At 37.6% G+C, this 10,623-nt stretch overlaps 1 pseudogene; it reads right to left on the minus strand.

Moving 5' to 3' along the window:
- The window catches only part of LOC122356505, a 35,670-nt pseudogene extending 35,124 nt beyond the window's left edge, over nucleotides 1–546 (minus strand).
- Nucleotides 547–10,623: the final 10,077 nt, after the last annotated feature.

Consider the following 10,623-nt stretch of genomic DNA (forward strand, 5'->3'; position numbering starts at 1 on the left):
GCCGCGCTCCGCTCCGCCATGAAGAATGGAGGGACGTGCTCTCGCTAATAACTCGTTTACCTGAGGCTTTTAAAGCGTCTTACAGCCTCAGTCCTTCTCCTCGAAGCTGAGCCGAAGAAGAAGCATCCTTAACGAGCTGCGTTTGACGCGCAGCCTGCAAATCCAGCCTTTAAGGAAAAGTTGTTGTATAAGGGCTTTCCGAGATCCTTCCCTAGCCGAATAAATCCTGAAGGATTTCTGTTGGCGTTTCTATCATAATTGGAAGCAATCCTAACGGGATGAGTCGAGAATCCTTTAAGAATCGAGTGAGATCCGGCCGGGTACGAGCAGACTCTTTTATTCTCGGTTTGTTTCGTGAATTGATTTCGGTTTATCCTGAAGGATCTTGTTTGATTCTTGCAGCGCCTGAACCGAGCGAGTCAAAGCTGCTCCAAATTCTGTGGAAAGACCCAGAGCAGTATAAAAGCAGGAATAAAGCACGCAGCTCTGATGCTGCTTCTGTGTTCTGATGCAGCCTCAGAGCCGCCTTAAACTCAGAGGTTGCCACGTTTAGGGTTTTATTTAATTCAAAATGATGATACCGTGTATTTGTTTATTTTTGTTTATTTATTAGTATTTGTAATATTATGATTATTTGTTAACTTAAAACACACACACACACACACACACACACACACACACACACACACACACACACACACATATATATACATATATACATATATATATATATATATATATATATAAAAAATTAAAATACTCTAAATAAAACATATATATATTTTTTTTTCATGTTTTTAAAATTACATCTAAAATACAACTATATAAATATAGTTATATATAAATAAAACTTTTAAATAATTCTATTTTGTGTATTTAAAAAAACATCATTACTTTTATTTACAACTGTATAATTTCATGTTTCTAGACTCATATTTTACCATTTCAGATTACTTAAATCTCGTCCTTTACCCGCTTTTGTCTTTCTGAGCAAAAGTGCGGAATGAAACACCAAATCCATTTTTTTACATGCTGCCTAAGCCGCTTCTGAGCCGGCTAGGTATTAGCAGATTCTCGCTTCCATATCATGACAGACACTCCAATAGCAAACCCGAGATTTTTGGGGCTCTGAAGAGCTATTCTGAAGGCTGGAACTCAATGCACTGACCTGAGACGATGACACTCGTTGCGAAAAAAGCGCTACACACACAAACGCGCGCTGAATCGCATTCGCATTAGTCACTTGTCACTCCTCATTATGTCGCGCGCACATCCACACCTTCACCATTCGTCCTCGCAACACTGATATTAACACTACAACACCGCTATCGACATGCCCGCCGTGTTTCATTGGCTCCGCGCCTCCACGGCAGCCACAATCCGACTCGGACTCTTACCATGAGCACGGCGAGGTTGTTGTGGTGCGCGCAGTGGATGGTGGTCGTGTTGAGCGCGGAGCCCGTTATGTGGCAGCCTTCCGCGCGCCAGCCGCCGTGTCCATCCAGCAGGTCAAAATCCCAGTATGCCGCGGTGGGGTCTACACCCAACGAGAAGTGCCGGAGAGCGACGGTAACGGGCTGCACGGGGCTCCCGGGGCTACACCCATCTGCACAGGAGAGCAACACATTGCGTCAAGTAACGACCCGAGTGGAAAGTCCTCAAGCGCGGCGTTCGTATGGAAGCCGATGCATGCACGCGTCCCGGAACGTCAAAAAAAAAATGCGATGAACTGCGCACGCCGACGAGCTTAATCCAACTCGTGCACAATAGCAACGCAACAGTTGCGCGCGCGCGCGCTTTCTCGTAATTGCACGCGACGCAAAAGGCAAAGCCTTACCTAATTTGGTGAACGCAACTGGTGTCGAGACGCTCCTGCGCTTGCCATCGTCCGCGAGATTCGACGAATTCCCCGTGCACGGAAAGAGTTTTCCATTGCGGAAGACGATCAGCTGCAGCTTACAGGTGGAGTTCTCCACAGACCGAGGGGCAGCCAGCGGGAAATGTATGGAGGCGATGGCCACCGCGTTCTGCAAACGGAGAAAGGCATGTGAGACATGTGCATCAGATGCGCAGACGCGTGTCAGCTCCCGTCTGATTGAGAGAGAAGGGCAAAGTGCTGGAGGAGGCAGAGGCTCGCTGCCGCAGAGCAGCTCACTACAACACCAGCGCAGGGGTTATCAGCATCATCTGTTAGGAGAGCGGGGAACGTGTCAGTGTCTGCTGCAGATGCTGAAGGCTGAAGGAAGAAAACACGCCGTTTTGGCCTCGGAAAACACATTTCGGATTACACCGATAAGCAGATAATGCGGGGAAGGCGCGTTTGAAGAGCGAGGGGTCGAGAATGAAACGGCACTCAGCTTGATAAACAACAAATAGTGTTAATAGATAATAGTGTTAATAAAACCACTGCATAGCATCTTTAAACGATTTAATAAAAAAACAGTAAAAAACAAAACTAAAAATTACAACAACAACAACAACAAAAGACAAAAAACAGTAAAAACAACAAAAAATTACAAAAAACCCAGTAAAAACAGCAAAAAATTACAAATAAACAGTAAAAACAGCAAAAAAAATTAAAAACAGTAAAAACAACAAAAATTACAAAATAAACCCCAGTAAAATAGCTAAAAAAATTACAAAAACTGTAAAACTCAAAAATTACAAAAAACAGTAAAACAACAAAAATTACAAAAACCCCAGTAAAAACAACAAAATTACAAAAAACCCAGTAAAAAAGCAAAAATTACAAAATAAACAGTAAAAAGCAAAAAAAAAAAAAAAACAGTAAAAACAAAAAAATTACAAAATAAACCCCAGTAAAAACAGCTAAAAAAATACTGCTAAAAATGACAAAAACAGTAAAAACAACAAAAAAACAGTAAAAACAAATATTACAAAAGTAATTGCCAATAAAAATATATAGTAAAATAATACATTGGATGGTGCCGCTTGTAATGGTTGCAATTTAAAAAAAAATAAATCACCTATTAATTTTGGAATATTACGCAAATCCCATAAAATGTATTAGACTAAAAGAAAAATAATAATTTTATATTATAAAAATATTGTCACTTTTTTCTTTCAACATTTTGGATAATCACTTAAGAAAACACGTACAAAGTATAATAAAATGTATTAAAAAATTCTGAAAAAAAAGTCCAACTTGTAAAAAAAAACACAAAAATGCATCAATACAAAAAAAAAAAAAAAACCTCAAAAACATAATACACTATTAATTGTGTGTAATTCTAATGCGATAAATGAATGATGATCTTTGAACATTGTGTGCATTTGGTTACAGGCTGAAAACCCCCATTAAATCAACAACATGAAGAGAGACAATCTGGTTTCCACGCTTGGAGAGATGTCAGAAGAAGCTGTGGACCTCCAGAAGCTTCCAGACCGAGCTCAGAAAGCCCTCCGTCAGCATTCGTCCGCTCCGAGGAGCTTCATTCACAAAACCAGGCGCCTCTTCAGTCGCGGCTTGATTTCCATACGTGACTCACGGCTGGGGCTGAAAGCGTCCTTTACCCAGAGTGCACTGCAGCATCCCAATTACATTCCAGCAGCTCTTCAATGCAGCACTCGCATCTCCGGCACATACGCTTTATCTGAACGCGTTCGGCCGAAGACGTCTCTGAAGAAGCTCGGTTCTTCTGAGGATCAGCGCTGACGAAGGACAGCGGCCGGGGGTCGTCAGGAAACAACGGCTTCTTCGGCTCATTCGTCAGGTTTCAAAGCATTTACAAAGAACAACTAGCGATCGAGTCAAAGGTGACGCTGATGATAAACTGATATGCCTCTCGGGAGCCATTTCATCCTTTCAAAAATGAAGTGGCTTGACAATTTTTGTTGCATTACAAAGTGCAAAATACGATATAGTGAGAATATGAATTAAAAAGGGCTCGATTTTATTCAGGAGAATGCTGTTTGCAGCAAATGATATTTCTATAATGAAATTCTGTTTGTAATGGCGATGCAATCCAATGCTGAGCGAGAGATGCGCATAAAAGTAACATAAAATTAGTTTTTAGTGAATGCAAAATGCAGTATTTTTTTGTACTGTATGTAACATTCAGATCCGTTTAGAGATAAAAAGAACATGCACGGGTTAATAAAGCTTTTAATAAAGCAGTTTTGGTCTAAACGCCACCCGAAAACAACACCCAAGTTGATTACGGAGGTCCGAAGCGGCCGACGTCATTCAGACGGGTCAAAACCAAGAGTTGCTGGCGTGCTGCTCATTAGCTCATTTAATCAAACAGACTTTGCGCTACACGAAGCTGATTTGTGTAAAGCCTAAAGCGAAAGAGCTGGAAGCCGCAGCAGTTTTTAACAAACATGAAGCGGCTCTTTGAGGAGCGGAACGTCGGCATGAAAGAGACTAATTTACAAAGCTCTCCTCTCTTTTTCTGCACTTGGAGAATTCGTGTTGCATTACTCGGAGGAAGATAAGAAGAAAAGCGTTGTCATGCCGACTGCCCGCTCCATCGTTACAATGTTTGGACTGAAGAGGAGTTTTCACGCAGAACAGTGGATTTTTACTTTCTCTGACCAACATAGTCTTCCTCTCTTTGGATGAAAGCATCGACAAAATGCATAAACGTACATGGCTTTGGGGTTTTTACACGTGCTTTCTGGTCAAGCGGGTTTTTAACAGAACTTAACTGCGTTACTCGGATAGAAAACGCGGTCTGCGTTGCGAAATAAAACGCAGCAAAAATTGTGAAATATTATTACAGTTTAAAATATCTGTTTCCGTGTGAACGTGTGGAAGTGTAATTTATTTCTGTGATTTTCAGCATTATTCCAGTCAATTTTTTTTCCCACGTTTTTTTTCATGAATTAAAAAAACAGCTTTTTTAGTAGAATTATAAATATATTTACTGCGATCAATTTAATTCAGCCGCGCCGGATGCATATTTTATTTTATTTAAGTACTTTATAAGTGCTCGATTATTTATTATTAGTGCCTAATTATTAATAACGTTTCTTGCTATTATAATAAATGCGTTTCTGCTTTTTTGCATGTTTAAAAAATAAATATATTTTTAGCATTCTCTGATGAATGCAAAACTCAAAGGAACAGGGCATATTTAAATAATAAGAAGCATTAAAATTACTTTTGATCAATTTAATTTTCGTAAAGCACCGTTTTCAGAAGTGTTCCTCGAGCAGTAAATCAGTATATTATTCTGATTTCTGAAGACTTGAGCAATGATGCTGAAAATAAATCCCACTGTTTAAAATGTCAAAAATATTGAACATTTCTACGTATCTCTGATCCAACGAATGCCGTCCTCGCGAGCAGAAGAGACCGAACGCACAAAGCCAGCCCAGGTTCGTCGTCAAAGGGAAGATTTCATCTCAAATAACTCTTGCTTATCATTAGAGGACTAAAAAAAGAGCACGGCGTGAGAGATGGAGCCCATAAAGACCCGGCCAAGGAACAGGATGGATGAAGCTCCCGGTTTATTTAAAGAAGTCTTTTCTGCCATCAATTTCCCACAGATACCAGTGCTTTCATCTGCTTTTATGAATCATTCTGCACGCTCGGAGCCGGACGTGATGAAAGCAGACGAGTTTCATCATTCAGCTCCGTGATTCCTGGACCGGAGCCTCCGGAGAGCGTTCAGCATCAATTATCCAGCAGGGATCTCCTCCTGAAACCCTCCAGTCAGCGGGTAATCGAAGGACTGGTCGGACTCCAAGAAACCTTAGACGGAAGCACTCAAAACACAAATCAGCTGCATGACGACGAAGGCCAAAAATGTTCAAAAGGTGTGTGTTACAAAATACATTCGGTTTATTGCAAATTTTTTATATATATATATATACAATCTATAGTTTTAAATGAATTTTACTTTAATTTTTGTTTTGTTATTTTATCTAGCGGAAAACAGGTTACCATGGTTACCAGCTGAAATTATTTTATTTTATTTTATTTAATTTTATCTTACTTTTAAAAACTCCTGGCATGTTCACTGGTATTCAAAGGCAATAGTCTTTGCCTATTTTGTTTTATTCTAATAAATTTCATTGCGTTCTGTGGTTTTGTTTATTTTGATGTATTTTCATTTCCGTTCAACATTTAGGGATGCTTTCAGACTCATTCTATTTTTATTTTCTTCATTTAGGATACTTTGAATAGCGTGACTAAGTTAACATTCCTTTTTATTCGTTTATGCGCTTATTTAATTTTGCAGATAATAACATTTACTTTACTTTTATTTTATTTTTATGTTTTGTCTTATTTAGATTTTTTCTGCAGGAATTTTGCAGGACATATTGCATTTTATTTGATCTGCTTGTCTGCTGTAATTTATTATATTCCAATAATATTAATGTTATTATATTATAGTGTTTTTTTTCTAGTTAAACACCTAAAACGTAACACAGAAAACCTGAAAACTGAAAACTCCTCACTAATCCACCTCCATGATGTAACCACTTTATACAGGTATTCTAGAACGCTGTGGAATTGACTAGAATTGATTGTGATGCTAAATTAAATCTGTTTCTGTGTCTGCCTGAAGGCTAGAAGCAAGAACAGATCTTCCAGCGAGCTCCACCGGATCTGAGGGAATATTCAGAGGATGTTAAAGAATATTGCTATAATAACAAACAAATACAAATACAACTTATCATATAAATTATAAACACTGATAATTTACACTTATAAACACAACAGACAGACAGAAAAACATTTTGGAAGTTAGGGGTGGATAATTTTATCAGTTGTTTGTTATTCGTGCAAAATATGACTTATTATTATTATTCAATGACTTCCTGTTATAATTTCCATTAATAAGCATTGCTATATAGCTATATTTAACACGATTTGTGAATATTTGATAGCATAGAGGTCTTCGTCATGCTGGTGTTTGAGTATTTCATTAATGTTGAGAACACTTAGACAGATAATGTCAAGATATTTTCGTGTTTCTCTTAGCGAACGTGCTGTCCATGCTACGGGCTTTTTTGATGCAGTGTTGCCAGATATTGCTAAATTAAATATCTAAAAAAAACAAACCAAAGTGATTTAAAATCTTTTGCAAATAAAACAAGACATAACTTGCTTTATTAGCTTTCAAAAATGTCAAACTGAGTGGAAAAGACGCATCGAATTCTTAAAATGGACGGATCTGGCAACCCGGATGCTGGCTACTTCGCCAACATATCGCAATGATCATTTCCATACCACGGCGCTAAAACGGTCTGAACTGAAACACACATGGCATGCGGAATATGAAGAGTTTATCAGCAAATGAGTCACAGAGAAAAACTAGTTTTATCTTTGAACATGAAACAGTTACAGACGTCCAGACCTCGGTGGCAATAACAAATATATCTGATTTTTAAATACATATGTAATAAATGTTAAAAGTATCTCAATTCGGTAACCCTTTACCGAATACTCTTGACTAGTTGCTCATTAGCATGCATATTACTAGAATATACCATTTATTAGTGCTAATTAAGCATAACTATAAATCAGCAGCAAATTAATTATTATTTATTTATTATTAAAACATTTTTTATATTATATATAAAAATTAATATATAATATATTATTATTTATTTATTAATTAATAAAAAATTTATATTAATTATTTATAAATTATTTATCGAGGGAAAAGTTATTAAGTAATAAGTTCCTTGTTCTAAAGTGTTCATTTCAACACATCACAAGCAACGATGCAGTCACGAGTTCAATTCCCAGATAATACGTGAACATTTTTACGTAAAAGCATAAACTAAAGATGCATTCGGAGTGACGGATCGCTCCACTCCTGATGCCTCGTGTCGTTTCTACACAGCGCTATGAGTTTAATGCCGCTCAATTATTTATGGTGTTGTTGCAACTGCTTCACACATCTCTTTCATGTGATTACTAGAAGCCTCGTCACATCTCCACCTGTGATTGGATCTGAAATGCGCTCATTGTTTTCCAGAGCAGTCGATATTTTCTTTGGCGCGTGGCCGAGATCCCCGAGCTTGATGAGTTTCATCAGCAAACGAGCGCGTGAACGCCCGAAGCTCGCGGCTGCGCTACAGTAACACCAATAATCATCTCCTAACCTCGGCCCCAGATCAAAACCGACTCATTTACTTCAATAATTCACGATTTACCAGTGCATGCTGTTTTAAAAGATAAATGATTTCAATCAATAAATAAATGACTTGGCTGGAAAGTGAAAACATTCTTAACTCAAAATGAATTTTTAAGTTAGCATTAATCATAATTTTTTGTTGTAGAAGCGTATTACAGTTGTTTTTTTACAGTTGTTACAGAGAAAATGGATATGATAAAATAAAAAAACACACATAAGCTTTCATACATTGCTATTTAAGTGATTTACATTGATTAAAAATACAGTAAAATAGCAACATTGCGTTTTTTTGTTGGGCTTCAGCTGTTTTCGGTTTCATAATGTTTCCTGAAAATTCAGATTTGATCACAGTAATAAATTACAGATTAATAGGCATTCACATAAAGAGCAGCTAATTTAAATAGGAAAATATTTTCAAATTTTTACTGTGTTTTTGAATAATTAAATGTAGCCTTGGTGAGGGGCTTTCAAATTCATTTTAAAGTCGCACCTTTTCCATTACTGTCTATAAGCTGTCGGTTTTTTATGGTTTAACGTGTCCAAAAAAAACATGCAATGCATATTTGCAAAATCAGACATAGATATGAAGATAGAAACGACTGTCATGTTTCTGAGAGCAGCCGAGGCCAACGAACACATTACTGAGACTGACTCGACCGAACCGAACCGAACCGAACCACACCGTGAATTTAAAACATAAAACCAGACCCAAACCACAACAAACCACCTCTCATGAGTTCATCCAGTGCTGGGAAAATCACTTTTCAAAGTAAGGCATTACAACATAGCATTACTCTTTTAAAAAGTAAACTAATTACATTACTTGGTTACTTTTTTCTGGAAAGTAATGCATCACACAACTTTTGCGTTGCTTTTTAGATCTAGGCTGGGCTTGCTCGTTTGTTTTTATTATAAAAAAATATATATAGATTTTTGTCAAACGTGAAAGTCCTTTTACAACAAAAGCCTGGAGGAAAAGTAAACGCACCACTTTTAAAAAGAACGCAAAAGAAGGTCATTTTGCTTATTAGTTTGGTTAAATGAGTTCACTGAAGGTCAGCAGCTAAGACACTGATTAATAAAATGACGTGAAATGCATAAAATAAATAAATAAAACCTGTTAAATGGTTAACGGTAAATTCCTGTAAAATGTACAGGGAAACCGTAACCTGATTGCATTGCATTGCATTTCAAATTCTGTTTTTTCTTCGAAATAACTGTTCCTTCTTAGTTTTTTAGAGTTGTATGTTACATGTAATTTTGTTAAATTAATGTTTGATGCATATTTTAGTTTAATGTTTGTGATGGGCTTTGGTTTACAGATTTCCGTTCAATAGGCTGGTATATTAACATTATATCAGTTCATGAAATTACAGTATTTAACTGTAAATTTAACATAAAATTTATTTTTGTACACTTCCACAGCTTCAATTTTTTTACCGGGCATTTTAGGGGAATGTTTTGCAGTGTATTTGTATTCTTTAACATTTTTTGCATCATAACCCGAGCTGATTTTTACTGTTTCTTAACATGGGTTTCAATCAATAAATGATAACGCAAAGTAACTGGAGTTACTTATTTGAAAAGGTACCTCGTAACTTGTAAAATAAAAAAAGAAATGCATTACTTTGCTAGTTACTTGAAAAAGTAATCTGATTACTTTTAATGCGTTTCCCCCAACACTGGGTTCATCCTCAAAATGAAAAACTCTGAAAATCTTGCACGCTTTCACAGCAGCTGGAGTCTGATTCACATCTCTCATCCTAAACACCAGCGAAAGCCATCATGATTCAGTCCAAGTTTTTCAGCTTTTCATCTCAGAGGGCTCTTAAACTGATGCTAATCAAACAGAACAAGCAAACTTACTGTCGAGTTTCTGTGGAGGCAAATACGGGCGGATGAGTTTTCGTTCACTCAAACGCCGGATCTTATGTCGCGTTCTGGGCATTTTGGCGCAAAAATGCCATTTAATGTTATCGCATTGGACTAAAAGATTTTCTGAATTTGCTGACACAATACATAGTAGATCCCCAATTCTCAAAGCAGTTTCTGGTGTCTTTCATCTTTCAGCTCTACTGTCATTCTAGCTTGACTTGTTTTCTTTCAATCAGCGCAGGTTTTTTTTTTTTTTTTTTCTTTTGGAACTGATTGATCGTGAGGCCTCGTTGATCTGAGCTTATTTTTACTACACGTCCACAGAAGATAAAGCCTGCCTCTGCCGCACTGGGCGTGTTTAGTCCCGCCCACTGTTTCTCCATCACTGTTCAGCCCTGCACTCCCAATTCTGTTTTGCTGTTTAGAGCCAACCCACTACTTCTGCAGCACTATCTTTTTAGCCCCACCCACCAATTCTATGTCGCTGATGGTTTAGTCCCGCCCACCAATTCTACTTTACTGTTTACTCCCAGCCATGGATTGTACATCACTGTCTGTTTAGCTCCGCCCACCTTTTAACATAGCTGCCTGTTTAGCCTCTCCACTGACTCATCATCTGTTTAGCCCGCCA

Source organism: Puntigrus tetrazona, chromosome 13 (assembly GCF_018831695.1).
Source record: "Puntigrus tetrazona isolate hp1 chromosome 13, ASM1883169v1, whole genome shotgun sequence".
NCBI classification, from domain to species: domain Eukaryota; kingdom Metazoa; phylum Chordata; class Actinopteri; order Cypriniformes; family Cyprinidae; genus Puntigrus; species Puntigrus tetrazona.